Source organism: Rattus norvegicus, chromosome 2, assembly GCF_021556685.1.
Source record: "Rattus norvegicus strain SHRSP/BbbUtx chromosome 2, alternate assembly SHRSP_T2T, whole genome shotgun sequence".
In the NCBI taxonomy this organism is placed as follows: domain Eukaryota; kingdom Metazoa; phylum Chordata; class Mammalia; order Rodentia; family Muridae; genus Rattus; species Rattus norvegicus.
Window position 1 is genome coordinate 227,275,396 of NC_141535.1, and position 13,858 is coordinate 227,289,253.

The following is a 13,858-nucleotide window of genomic DNA, read 5'->3' on the forward strand; positions in this document are numbered from 1 at the left end:
CCTTTATCCTGAACTTTGCAGCCTCCAGGACGGGAAGAGATCAATTCCTGCCATCGTGCCAGGTACTGTGTGGTCATCTGGGGTGATATGTCAGCTGGCAGGAACAAGAAATACAAAGTGCAATAAGACACAGATTCCTTCTTTGTAAGATCACTTAATTTGTCAAAAGACGTTTTGCAGCACAATTGTCCTGTATACCTTTCCTGACCAACATTCCAGCTAACCTGTCATAAAGATCATTGGCTCATAAGAGAACTGATGATATATTCAAAATTCAGATGTAACAGAGAGTAGTTTAGATGGATGGAGTGGTACATTCCTATAGTGTCACTGTCCATTAGTCAGGGGACTGAGGCACAAGGGTCAAGAGCTCAAGCCAGATTGGGTTACATAGCCAAATCCTGTCTCAAGAAAAAAACAATAGTTGAATTACATAATAAACCTGTGTTTGGTAGTTCTAATAATTCCATATTGTATGTGTTATCATATTTGCATAGAATGCTGATATTCTATAAATGTAATATATACAAAAATCTATAGTTGCTTTGACCTTTTTACAACAATTGAAATTGCCTTTTTAAGACTACTCTAGAGTTTAGTTTGTATATAGGTGGGTCATTGTCTTAGTCAATATTCTCTTGCTGTAAAGAAACCAAGGCAACTCTTACAAAAGAAAACATTTAATTGGGGGCTTGCTTATAGTTTCAGAGGTTGACCCATTATCATTGTTGAGAGACTGACAGTATACATGCACTGAAGCAACAATTGAGAGCTTTATATCCTGATGTATAGGCCAAGAGGAAAGGAGTGAGCAAGAGAGAGAGGGGGGGGGAGAGAGAGAGAGAGAGAGAGAGAGAGAGAGAGAGAGAGAGAGAGAGAGAGAGAGAGAGAGAGACTAAGCATGGAATCGGTAGGCTTTTAATGTAGCAAAGCCCACCCACAAAAACTTCTACCAACATGGCCACACCCACTCCAAAAAGAAACTATACTTTCTAAATCTTCTAAACCTTTCAAACAGTTCCAGTCCTTAGTGATTAAACATTAAAATATGTGAACTTATGGAGGTCATTCTCATTGAAACCATAAGAATCACAAAGCTGACTCAGCAGTTAAGAGCTCTTCCAGAAGAGTCCAGTTCACTTCCCAGCATCCATGTTTAATGGCTCACAACTGCCTTTTGACTCCAGCTCCAGGAGATCTAACCCCCTCTCTTCTGAACTCTACTAACACCTGCACACAGGCAGCATGTACTCATATAGACTTACACATACACAAACACACACACACACACACACACACACACACATTAAAATTAATTTTATATGGGAAAGTACAATGTACAGTTCGGTGACTACGTAGTAGCACAGTGGGAGATTGACCCATCTGTACTTAACTATGGGAATGCATGTTGATCTGTCCAAGATGGTTGCCAAAAGACACTTCTGCCCGAATTCAGTGTCTCCATGTAGGCACATTGTCTTCTGCATGAACTCACAGGAGTTCCTTGACATTTTGGAGTCCATGAATCATCAACGCATGTCACTCTGAATGAAAAGCCCTTTATTAGTTCTGACTGAAAAGGAATGGCCAGTATTTCAAGCCTGACATAAAATGATTTTATTTTCTTCTTTTTCTTTGCGGCTGCATTTCACTTACTGTAAACCTCCATGCCCAATTTCCATCATAATAATAACATCAAGAAATGTTCCTTAATTTCTTACACCTTGTTTGCTTTAATTGCCTTTGCCTTTTAGTAAATAAGCTTTATGACACAGAACAATTTTAGTTCACAGTGAAAATGAATGGGATGCGCCAATGGATTCCTTTATTCTTTTTCCTCAGCCAGGCATAGCCTCCACCCCATAAACATTGCACTGCCCATGGCACATTTGCTAAAGTCAGTGAACCACACGGACACACTGACACTCAAGTTCTACAGTTCACCTCACTTATCTTTCCAACAGTAGAGTAATATATATTTATTGGATTTGAAATACATATGTATTTGCCATTATTTACTATCATATGTACCAGAGTCATGCTAACCTTGCAACCATTAGTTTATTTATACCTACACAGCTTGACCTATCCACATCACATTGCTGAAACCATACATTATGTAACCTTCACTGATGTCATTTAGTAATGTGCCTAAGGTTGCTTTGTGGTTTGACTTCTTTTAAGTGTTGTGTAAGAAACACTGCCTTCTTTGAAATTTGTTACAATCCATTAGTCACCTTAGCTTGATGATTTTTTTTGAGCAGTTATTGTTCATTATTTCCATTTTTTTCTTTTTTACTAGAGACAGGTTTGCTCACACCATCTGTTCTTATATGCTATGGCTGGTTCTAGCTTACAAATAATTAGGCCAATTTCATCTATCAAATTTGTGAGCATATCATTGTTCAGAAACTTCCCTTATTACCACTTATCTGGGAAACTTTACTAGCAGCCTCCATTCATTTATAATGTTAGTGATTTGTGTCTCTTTCATTGTGTTCCTCCCTGGAGAATATAAATTTTATTGGTATTAAAAGAACCAGCTTTTATTTCACTGAAAAAAAAGCTCTATTGATTTTGTTTCAATCCCATTGATCCCTGCTCAAATGTTCCCATTTCTTTTCTGCTTAATTGGGTTTGCTTTCCTTTTCCATTTCTATAAAATCTAAGCTTAGACAACTGCTTTTAGGTCTCCCTTCTGTTCTCCTAGGAGTTATGCATCCCTACTCTGGAATTTGGAAATCTGAAATGCTTCCAAATCTGAAATGTTCTTAAGACAAACCAGGTGACATGGGTAGAAATTTCTATCCCTGACCTTGTGTGACAATCCAGAGCAGAAATGTGAATGGATAACACCCAGCAATTCTCCAGGAACAACAACAACAAAACCACTCCTGACCCATTGAAAACAATGCATCTGTTGTGTGCTAGCGGAGATTCTCCATGAAAGATGCTGATGAAGGTAAATAATTCACACTTGTTTCAGCTTAATGTGTCAATGGCCCTTTCTCTATAAGAACCCAAGACTTGTGTCATTGGCAATACATTTTTTATGGTAATAATTCTTTTTTAATGTTTTGTTTGTTTGTTTGCCTGCTTGCTCATGTTGTGACATTTTGTTTATTATCCTCTTCATGGTATGGGAATTGAAAATGCAGAAAAGGCCTCAGATGTCCTGATAAAAATGATAAGAAATGGAAGGAGCATGTCTGTCTGTCAGTGGCTCAGAGTGATCAAGCCATGGGATAAACAGAACCACGGTTTAAGGGTAAAAATGTCATAGAGGAGAACATGGAGTCAGAAGGAGTACCCTGGAGCCTGAACAAACTTATAAAGTTCCCTGCTGAATATAATGAGTGGGAATTCAGGAAAAATAGAAATACTCTACCGGTAGTTAAAATGAGCGTTCTCTGTTTTCCACTGATTCATCAGCATGGTCACAAACACATTGCCTAATAACATGCTGATCTTCAAATAAGCCACGACTTACTATGCTGAAGTGAAAAGAAACTGAAGAGTCCAGATGTTAGCTTCAGAAAGTTAAGAAAACAAATTTAATATTGAAAATTTACAGATTCTCACAGCAAATCTTTTCCAATTGTGAAGCAATGAAAAAAGTCATTGATGACTTGGCCCATGTCATTATCGATGAAATTCTGATGTCAGAGGAAGGCCAGAACACTGGTAAGAGAGCAGTTTGGATTTCACTGCTTCAGACAGACACTTAGTTCAGCTGATTAGAAGACTCAACAGAGTAAAGATGGCCAGGAATGCTGTTGGCTGCACTGAGCTAAGGCACCAGGCATTCATCAAGGCAAATTTGCTATAAGAAGTAAAAGCCACTATTCTAGCTGTCTTAAAGGAGTGAACTTCTTATAAGGGCATTATCAAGCTAACAGAGAACTCAGGCTTCTTGGCGACATCATTTCAGATTACTTTGATAAACACTTGTGTCTGTGGCTCATGTTCACTACAGGGAAGCAGGGCTGGGTGAGGACTGCATATCTTGTCATTCCTTGAAAGCTGCCCTGCTCATCTCCAGCTAAAAATCTCACAAGTTATAGCTCTCCCACATAACGTCTCTAAAATGTGACTATAAATCCAGCTGTGGAATTAAGACATACCTGTATCAATGAAAGGTAAATATGAGAGAAGCATGAGGGTAGAGTGTGCAAGGTTTGCAAGGGGTTTACTTTACAGATGTCATGTATGTTGGTGATGGTTGAAATATAAAAATATGATGAAGTTCTGCATGTGGGCAGAGACTGTAGATGATGAGTAATAGCTTCAATGAATTCTGAATATTAGAAGTAATAAAAATAACACTGGAACTCCTTACATGTACAAAAATATACCTTGGGTCATGTCAATATACTAGAGAATGTAGATATTGAAGCATTTTTAGTATCATTTAGTATTAGTAATGAGGGTTCATTGTTAGCTTACTGAGTGATGACAAGCCCAAACGATTCATCAGTAAATAGTCATAACAGTAATTCTGAAGACAGTGTTTACACAACAGGAAAGGGGTCTAGGGACCGCATGGTAATGTTATGGGGTGTGTATATTAAAGGACTAGAGCAGTGAGTAGATCACAATGACTAGTCCTATAAAACACAAAGACTTCCCAAACCAAAACCACTTTAATAACGTAGATGACTGATAGGAGCATGGAAATGTCATTGGATGGCATCTCATCTCATCTCTAGAGGAAACTTCTTCTTTGTCCCTCAGTTACTTTGGACTTCAATGCTCACCTAGAAATAAAACACAAGGGGTGCATACTGACCTTTCAATCAATACAGAGAACCCAGAAGCAGAGGCAGCAAGCTGCCATTGCTTCTCACTGCTGTGTAACTTTGTGCAGACCTCCTGCCCCTCCAACTGCGCTGTGCCCTTAGCTTGAACACAGTTCAACCACTGTGTTGATAGTACACTGTACTGTTATGACTAACCACCTATATGGGAACAAGGATTGAAAGATGATTGCTTTATTGCTAACATGTGAATTCAAAGTTAGGAATAAAATTGAAGACAAACAGCCACAGATTGCCCACACTCTGGGAAGGTCATGGACCATCAGACAGTTCAGAACTTAGTTTCAGGTATATATTTAAAATATACTGTGAAAAATAAAGATGAAACAAAGTAATTTCATGTTTATACATGAGTTCCATACCCAATATTTCATCAATTGTGAAATATTCTGGAATCAGAATCACTTCCAGCCTCAAGTTTTTTGATAAGGGATAATCAACATATATATTCATGATGAGACAGACTCTAGAGAAAGAAGTTAGTTTTCTTTTTTTTATTGGATATTTTTTATCTATATTTTAAATGTTATTCATTTTCCAGGTTTCCTGGATATAAGAAGTTAGTGTTCAAAGAAAATGACAAAATGATTATCAGGGCTGGAGAGATGGCTCAGCAGTTAAGAGCACTGGCTACTGTTACAGAGGACTGGGTTCAGTTCCCAGTACCCCTATCACGTAACTCACAATTGATTATTACTCCAGTTCCAGGGGATCCTACATCTCTTCTGGCTTTCACAGAAGCCTGCATATATAAAATACACATACATATACTAAGGCCCAAACACATACACATAAGATTAATCTAGAACCTTTTGTTTAATTTTTAAAAGATTGTGACTTTATTTTATAATCTTAGTCTTTCTTCATGGGGACATTCAGAAACAGAAGTGAGCAGTTTAACAAATAACTCATTGATTTAAATTTATTTTTAGCAAATATTTTTCCTACCTGATATTAGATTTATTGGTTTTATCTGCATATTTAAGTCTCATTGTAGTGCACAGCATAGAAGAAGTCCTCATTAAATGGGCATTGCTTAGATAAATATAACATACACAGATACACACACATGACACTAGTAATTCCATTATATATCAATTAGCAGTTTGAGTAAAAATGAAACCTGAATCCTTTTCTCAGAAATACATGATACGCAGTACCTTGTAGATTAGACTGGATGTTCCAAAGACATTTCAAGGAAGTAATTATTAAATAGATATTGGGTTTTAAATGTTTATATCCATAAGCAAGTACTGGCTATCTCTTTTTAAAGATATTTTAGTATCTGCAATAAGTCTAAAAGTATGTATATTTAAAAATAAAGAAAATCTTAAAGCAAATAATGAAACTGAAGGAAATAAAATGGAAAGAATTGAAATACATGTCACCAAACTTCACATATAAGAAAGCCTGTAATATATATAACATATTCACATATGTAATATTAGACACTGCTTATAAGTTAATAATAAGAGAACTCAGAGAAGACAAAATGCACATGGATAATAACTGAAACCAGATCCTCTTGGCTTTCAAGTGTAATCAGGAAATTATATGTGTATAGATACAGATAGATAGATAGATAGATAGATGATAGATAGATAGATAGATAGATAGATAGATAGATAGATAGATAGATATAAATATGTAAGCACATATTACCACTTCCACCTACTGAAATGATAAAATTAAGAATAATTCTGCCTTAGTATTATGGTGAGAATAAGTATATAAAGTCTTAAAATCTTTTCATCAAAACTAATCAGTTTTTCTCATTTTAATTTTCTTGAGAATTCCATACTTACAATATTATGTTTTTATAAAACCCACCCCTCCAGTTCCTCTCTTCGCCACACCAATTTTTCTCTTAACTTTATGTGTTCTCTCTCTTTTTTAAAACACAGAATTCACTTAATGCTGCCCATAAGTACATGGGTACAGGGAAGTAAATCTACTAGAGCATGAGGCATGACGTCATGAGCCCCTCTCAGCCATGCATTCAGAGGCAGCTTCTCTGAGTTCATGTGTAATTGGCCTGCCATGTTGCTACAAATCTTCTCCACCATTTTTCTGTGCCTTCTCTCATGATGACCCCTGAGCTTCAGAGATGGGGATGTTCTACTTGTCCCACTTGGAGCTAAGCACCGCACTCTCTTTTTCTCGACACATGGACCAGTTATGAGGCTCTGAGTCAGTCGCCACCTTCGTGAGATGTGTAGCTGCTAAGACCATCCACTGTGAGAAGAAGCTACAGAGAACCAACTGCTCTCTGCCAAACGAAATCTAATGGTGAGAGGCGGAATCAGTAAAAAACAAATATAAAGGAGTTGATGCGTGTGCTTTGCTTCCTGCTCTGTGCCCAGGGAAACAGATTCTTTTTTTTTAAAGGTTTATTTATTATATATAAGTACACTGTAGCTGTCCTCAGACACACCAGAAGAGGGCATTGAATCCCATTACAGAGGGTTGTGAGCTACAATGTGGTTGCTGGGAATTGAACTCAGGACCTCTGGAAGAGCCGTCGGTGCTCTTAACCGCTGAGCCATCTCTCCAGCCCCCGGGAAACAGATTCTTTAACTGAAAATATTTGTACATTGCAGCAAAAACTTCTGTGAGTGCCTGAGGAGTCCACTTTGCTCTTCTAGAGGACCCAAATTCAATTTTTGGCACCCACATGGGGTCTCAGAATTATAGCCTCAGTTCCAGGGAATCAATGTCCTCTCTTTTAGCCTCTGTGATCAACAGGCACAGAGATGGTGTGTGTGTGTGTATGTGTGTGTGTGTGTGTGTGTGTGTGAATGTGTGTGTGTGTACATATAGCGTGCATATGCAGCCAAATCATACCCACAAAATACTTTATAAAAATCTATGTGAAATATTCTCTTCAAAAATTTAATGTAATCTTAGCAAGAAGGAAATTGGCAAAACTGGCTTTGTATCAATTTTTAGAAGACCAGGCACTAAGATAAGTAAATAAGAGAGCTTACCACCAAGCCTGACTCTGAGTTTGATCCCTAGGACCTATATAATGGAAATAAAGAATAGTTTTCTGATCTACAAATATGCACTGTGGGTGGTGTGTGTGTGTGTGTGTGTGTGTGTGTGTGTGTGTGGTGTGTGCACGTGCATGTGTACATATGCATACACACATATAAACACACTAAATAAATATAAAAAGTAAAATGAAAGAATCTTATAAATTCTAAAACCTCCTACATAGGGATTTGCTTATTGGATTTTGTTTACATTGTATATACAAAGTAATAAAGATATTTGAAAAAATAGCAGAAAATCGATTCCAAGTTAATGGCAAATGTCAAAGCATGGATCTGAGAACCTCAGAAAACATATATTATGGAAATACTATTATGCCATTCTAAAGAAAAGGGTTTTTTAAAAAAGAAAACAGATATACTTTTTAGACCTGCATGGGAAAAAATATCTTGCCCATAGAGAAACAAGAAAAAGATGGGCTACAACATCACAGAAAAGAGTGAAGTATTTACAGCACCAACAGAAAAACTATCTCCCAAGAACTCTAGGAAGCAATACAGGAGCAAAGAAGAAATATACTCGCAGGCAAACTTGGTGCAATTGGTTAGGAGTGGGTCTGCCTTGCAAAAGTCTGTGAAAGATATTCCGTACTGGAGGAGGAGACTATAGAATGGCAGTGGGGTCCATATAATAAAAGACAACAGGAAAGGTGATTTTTCCTAACCCTAACTGGTCTGACAGACACTGATTTACTCCAAATAAACCCAGCATCGGTGTATTTAGGCAGACATGCCCAAGGGTTGGCTGTGGTATAACCTGCTGGTGTGTGGGAAACAAACGAAGCATTATCATAGAGGGCAACTGTCGATGACTACTTTTATGTCGTTATGATCTGATAACGCACAAGAAAACATTTTGATTCTGTTTTTATTTGCTAAGGCTTGATGTATGGCTTAGGAAAAGAAAATCCTAAAGTTCACACAAAAGCAATAAAGATGTCAAAGAACTGAAGTTACTCTGATAAGGAAGTAATGCATTCCCTATTCTCAAATCATGCTACAGAACCATAGTAGTGAAAAGGGTCTGATAGTGGTGTTAACAAAGACAATTGGAATAGGATAGAAGACCAGAAGTAAACTGACACAGCCACAGCGAGTCTTCAACAAAATTGTCAAAAACATATTGGGGCAAGCAACAACAGCAGCAGCAGCAAACAACTCTCTTGACAAACTGAATTAAGAAAAGTAGACGTCCACATTTATAAAAATGAAACTGTATCCATATATCTCATTGTACACAAAATAATCAATCCAAAATGGATTAGAGACCTTAATATAGGACTTGAAACTTTGAAAGTGTTAGAGAAAAATATCAATAAAGCACATCAAGATACAGTCATGAGGCTTTCCCTAAAGAGCTCCAATAGTACAGAATGTAGTCCCCTCAAGAACTAACACATGGCATTATGTGAAATTAGGACATTTCTGTACAGTAAAAGCACCACAAAGTGAGGAGAGATCATGCAGAATAGGAGAAAAATCTTTCTTTGCCAACTACAGGTCAGACAGGGCATTAATCTCTGGAATGCATGAAGAACTGTAAAAAATAAATATGAAGAAAACAAACAATCCAATTAGTAAATGAGTTGAAAAAAATCTAAATTTATGGTTATTAATAGAAAATACAGTGGCCAATAAGTTTTAGAAGTGTTTGATATTTGTAGCTACCAGAGAAATTAAAACTGATCCCAGATTCCACCTTACCCCAGTCAGAATGGCTGTCATTGTAGGAACCAATGAGAACAAGTCTTATGGAATGAAGGTGTGAGGGAAAGTAAATGTTTAGTCACTGCTGGTGGTAGGAAAACAAATGGATACAGTCCTAGAAATCAAGCTGAAAAGTATCATATGAACAGCTGTTCCACAGCAGTGTGTGTGTGTGTGTGTGTGTGTGTGTGTGTGTGTGTGTGTGTGAGTGTGTATGAAGTACTCTACTTCAGTATACAAGAGTGATCCTTAAACCTCCTTCTTTGGGGTTGGGGATTTAGCTCAGTGGTAGAGCGCTTGCCTAGGAAACGCAAGGCCCTGGGTTCGGTCCCCAGCTCCGGAAAAAAAAAAAAGAACAAAAAAAAAAAAAACTCCTTCTTTATCATTGCTCTATTCACAATAGCCAGGAAAGAAACTAACCTTGATTAGTGGATAAAGAAAATATGGTATAAGCACATAACAGAATTTTATACAACTATGAGGAAAAATGAAATCATGTCATTCGTAGGCACATGAATGGAACTAGAAATCATTCTGAGATGATAAACAAGTAAAGCAAGATAAATAGTGAATATTTTATCTCATATGCAGAACATATGTGTGTGTGTGTGTGTGCATATGTGTGTTATATATATCATGAAACTGGAAATGAACCCATGAGAAAGAGAGATCTTGAGGTGGCGTTCAAATACTGAGACATGGAAGCAGAAGAGAAATAAAATAAATAAAACATGTGGAAGAAACAGTTGTTTTAAGGAGAACAGTATGCATGAAAATCCCATAGTGAAATATGAAATACAATACTTTGGGCGTACCAACTTTAAAATCATTATAAATACTAAAACTTTTCAGATAAAAGCACAAAAGTTAATGAAAGAGTGGAAGACACCTGATAAAGACCACATAGAAAGGGGCTGGGCTGATTGCTCAGTGTTGGGAATATTTTCTGCTTTTCCACAGGACTCCATTTTGATTCTCAGCACATACCTGGTAGTTCAAAAACCATCTGTAAATCCAGTCACACTGCTGTGGCAAAACACAATGAACAAGGCCATTCATAAAACAAAAAATTTAATTAGGCTTCTGATTTCAGACAGAGTCCATGATGGTGGACACAAGTATGCTGGTAAGAACATGGTGAGACTCATATGCACTAGGCAGAAGGCTAACTTACAGTGGCTTGAGTATCTTGAAAACTGAAAGTCTCGCCCCAGTGACATACTTCCTCCAACCAAGCCCCATCTCCTAAACCTTCCAAGATAGTTCAACCAACTGGGTACCAAGTATGCAAACATATGTGTGGGACCATGTTCATTCAAAATACCAGAGGCTGTCTTTAGGCCTCTGCTGCCACCAGGCACACATGTAGTGCACAGATATGCATGCATGTGAAGCACCTATACACATAAAAGTAAATATGTTTATTTTAAAAGCTAATGTATAGAAATAGCACATGTGGAAAGTCTTTTTCCACCTATATAATCCTCTTGAACATCAGTGGTCTACATCAATTACAAGACAGAGATTATCAAGGCAGATAAAAATCAGCATCCACCCCATTGTAAAGTCATCTAAGATTCCACCTTAAACACTAAGAAATACAGATTTAAAATAAATGAATGGAGAAAGACATTCTAACGCAATGTAAATTCCATGGGCAAAGGAAGACAAACAGAAAGAGGGACATTATATAATTATACTAAGATCAGTTCTTCAAGATGGTGTCATAAAAATGTTCAATGTGCATCCCTGAAAACAGAATCATAATATACTTTGAAACAATTGATGCGACCTTTCTGAGTACGTATATGATTCCACCATTTTAGGGTTTCTCAAACTTCTTTCAGAAATAAAAAGATAAAATCGGGGGCTGGGGATTTAGCTCAGTGGTAGAGCGCTTACCTAGGAAGCGCAAGGCCCTGGGTTCGGTCCCCAGCTCCGAAAAAAAGAACCAAAAAAAAAAAAGATAAAATCAACAAAAAAGAATAAAAAGAATAAATCAGGGTCCAGTTGGATACAACAGGAATTAGTAGTACATGAATGGCATCTACAGATTTCAACAACGGCTGAATAGATATTTGTCCTAGGCCCATAGAATATTCTAGATTGCCTATATGCAGAGACAAAAATTAAAAGAATAAACATCATAAATTATCCGTTCTCCAATCACAATGTAAACAACCTAGAAATCAATAAAAGAATAAGTCCCCAATAACAAAGATTAATGATGCATGGTTCAAAGGATAAACTCAAGAACATTTTTTAAATATTTTAAACTGAAGCTGAAAACATTTTATGTGTCAATTTGTCATTTCATTATAAAGCAATGGTATTCTTAGTCTGCAATCCAGCAACTGGGCTGCTCAGTACTGACCCTGTTAATTGAAAATTTCTATCCAAACGAAACCTTGCACACAGATGTTTCTAACAACTTCATTCAAATATTATCAAAAAATGAGGTTGTTATCAGTAAGTGTCTAGATAACATGTGGTACATTATACAACAGGATACCATTTAATACTAAAAATATTGAGCTGTCAATCAAAACAAACAAACAAAAACCACCACCAACAACAACAACAACTAAAACCTGAATGAGACTGCTGGTCTTTCTACAGGGTCACCTTCCTCCTCAGCTTCTTCCAGCTTTTCCCTAATTCAACCTCAGGGTCAGCAGCTTCTCTCCATTAGTATGGGTGTGAATATCCACATCTGACTCTTTCAGCTGCTTGTTGAGTTTTTCAGAGAGCAGTCATGATGGGCCTCTTTTTTTTTAGCACTTCATAGCCTCAGCAATAGTATCAGACCTGGGTGCCACCCCTTGAGCTGGATCCCACTTTGGGCTTGTCGCTGGACCTCCTTTTCCTCAGGCTCCTCTCCATTTCCATCCCTGCGTTTCTTTCAGACAGGAAGAATTATGGGTCAGAGTTTTGACTGTGGGATAGCAACCCCATCCCACACTTGATACCCTGACACTCTGCTAGAAATGGGCTCTACAAGTTCCCTCTCCCCACTACAGGGCATTTCATTTAGGGTCCCTCCCTCTGAGTCCTGAGAATCTCTCACCTCCCAGGTCTCTGGTACATTCTGGAAGATCCTCCCAACCTCCTTCCTCCCAAGATTGCCTGTTTCCATTTTTTCTGCTGGCCCTCGGGACTTCAGTCCTTTTTCCCCATCCAATACCAGATCATATTCCCTTCCCCCCAACCCCCCTTCCCTCTCAGGTCCCTCCTTTCCTCCCCCGTTGTGGTTGCTTTCTTCTCCCTCCCCAGTGGAACTGAGGCATCCTCACTTGGGCCCTTCAGCTTGTTGACCTTTTTGAGTTCTGTGGACTCTATCTTGGGTATTCTGCACTTTTTTTTTTGTCTAACGTCCACTTACTAGTGAGTACATACCATGCATGTCTTTTGGGGCCTGAGTCACTTACGATGATATTTTGTAGTTCCATCCATTTGCTTGCAAAACTCAGATGTCCTTGTTCTTAACAGCTGACTAGTCTTCCATTGTGTAAATAACCAGCAGTCTCAGTTTAACCTGGTCCCCTGAAATCTCTCAGACACTGGATCACCAACCAGACAGCATGCACCAGCAATATGAGGCCCCCAGAGGACTGCCAGGTCCGGGTTCAGTCAGAGAAGATGCACCTAACCCTCAAGAGACTTGGGGGTCCCAGGGATTTTAGAGGTCTAGTAGGGGTGGGGGTGGGGACATCCTTGTAGAGACTGGGGAAGCAGGGAGGAGGTATGAGATGTGGAACAGTTGGAGGGTACACCAGGAGGGGAATAAAATCTGGAGTGTAAAATAAATAAGAAGTATAATAACATAAAAATAGCTATAAAAATAATAAAAAGGGCAAAAAATTATTTTGTTATAAAATATTACAAAAAAATGAAATGAAAGAAACCCTTTGAAAAAAGTCAACGTCCTGCATGATTCCAATTGTAAGGTATTCCAGAAAACTAAAATATGGAGGAAGTAGACTAGTGAGGAATCACCAAGGTGAAAGAAAGGCATAGCTGTGCCTGTCTCTATTGCTAGTGCTGGAGAAATGGAGAGAGATGAGGGGAGTTGGACAGTAGGGATGGCTTGCCACCCTGTCTAGCCCTTCTGCAATTTTTAAGTGTCTCAATAAAGAAGGTGGCAAGCAATGAAGGGAGACAGCTGACATCAAGCTCTGGTGTCACACATTTGCCCACAGTCACGCACACTCTGCAGACATTCCCATACTGCCACACACGAGCTCTTTCCACACAGACACCCACAAAAAGACTCACAGGAGC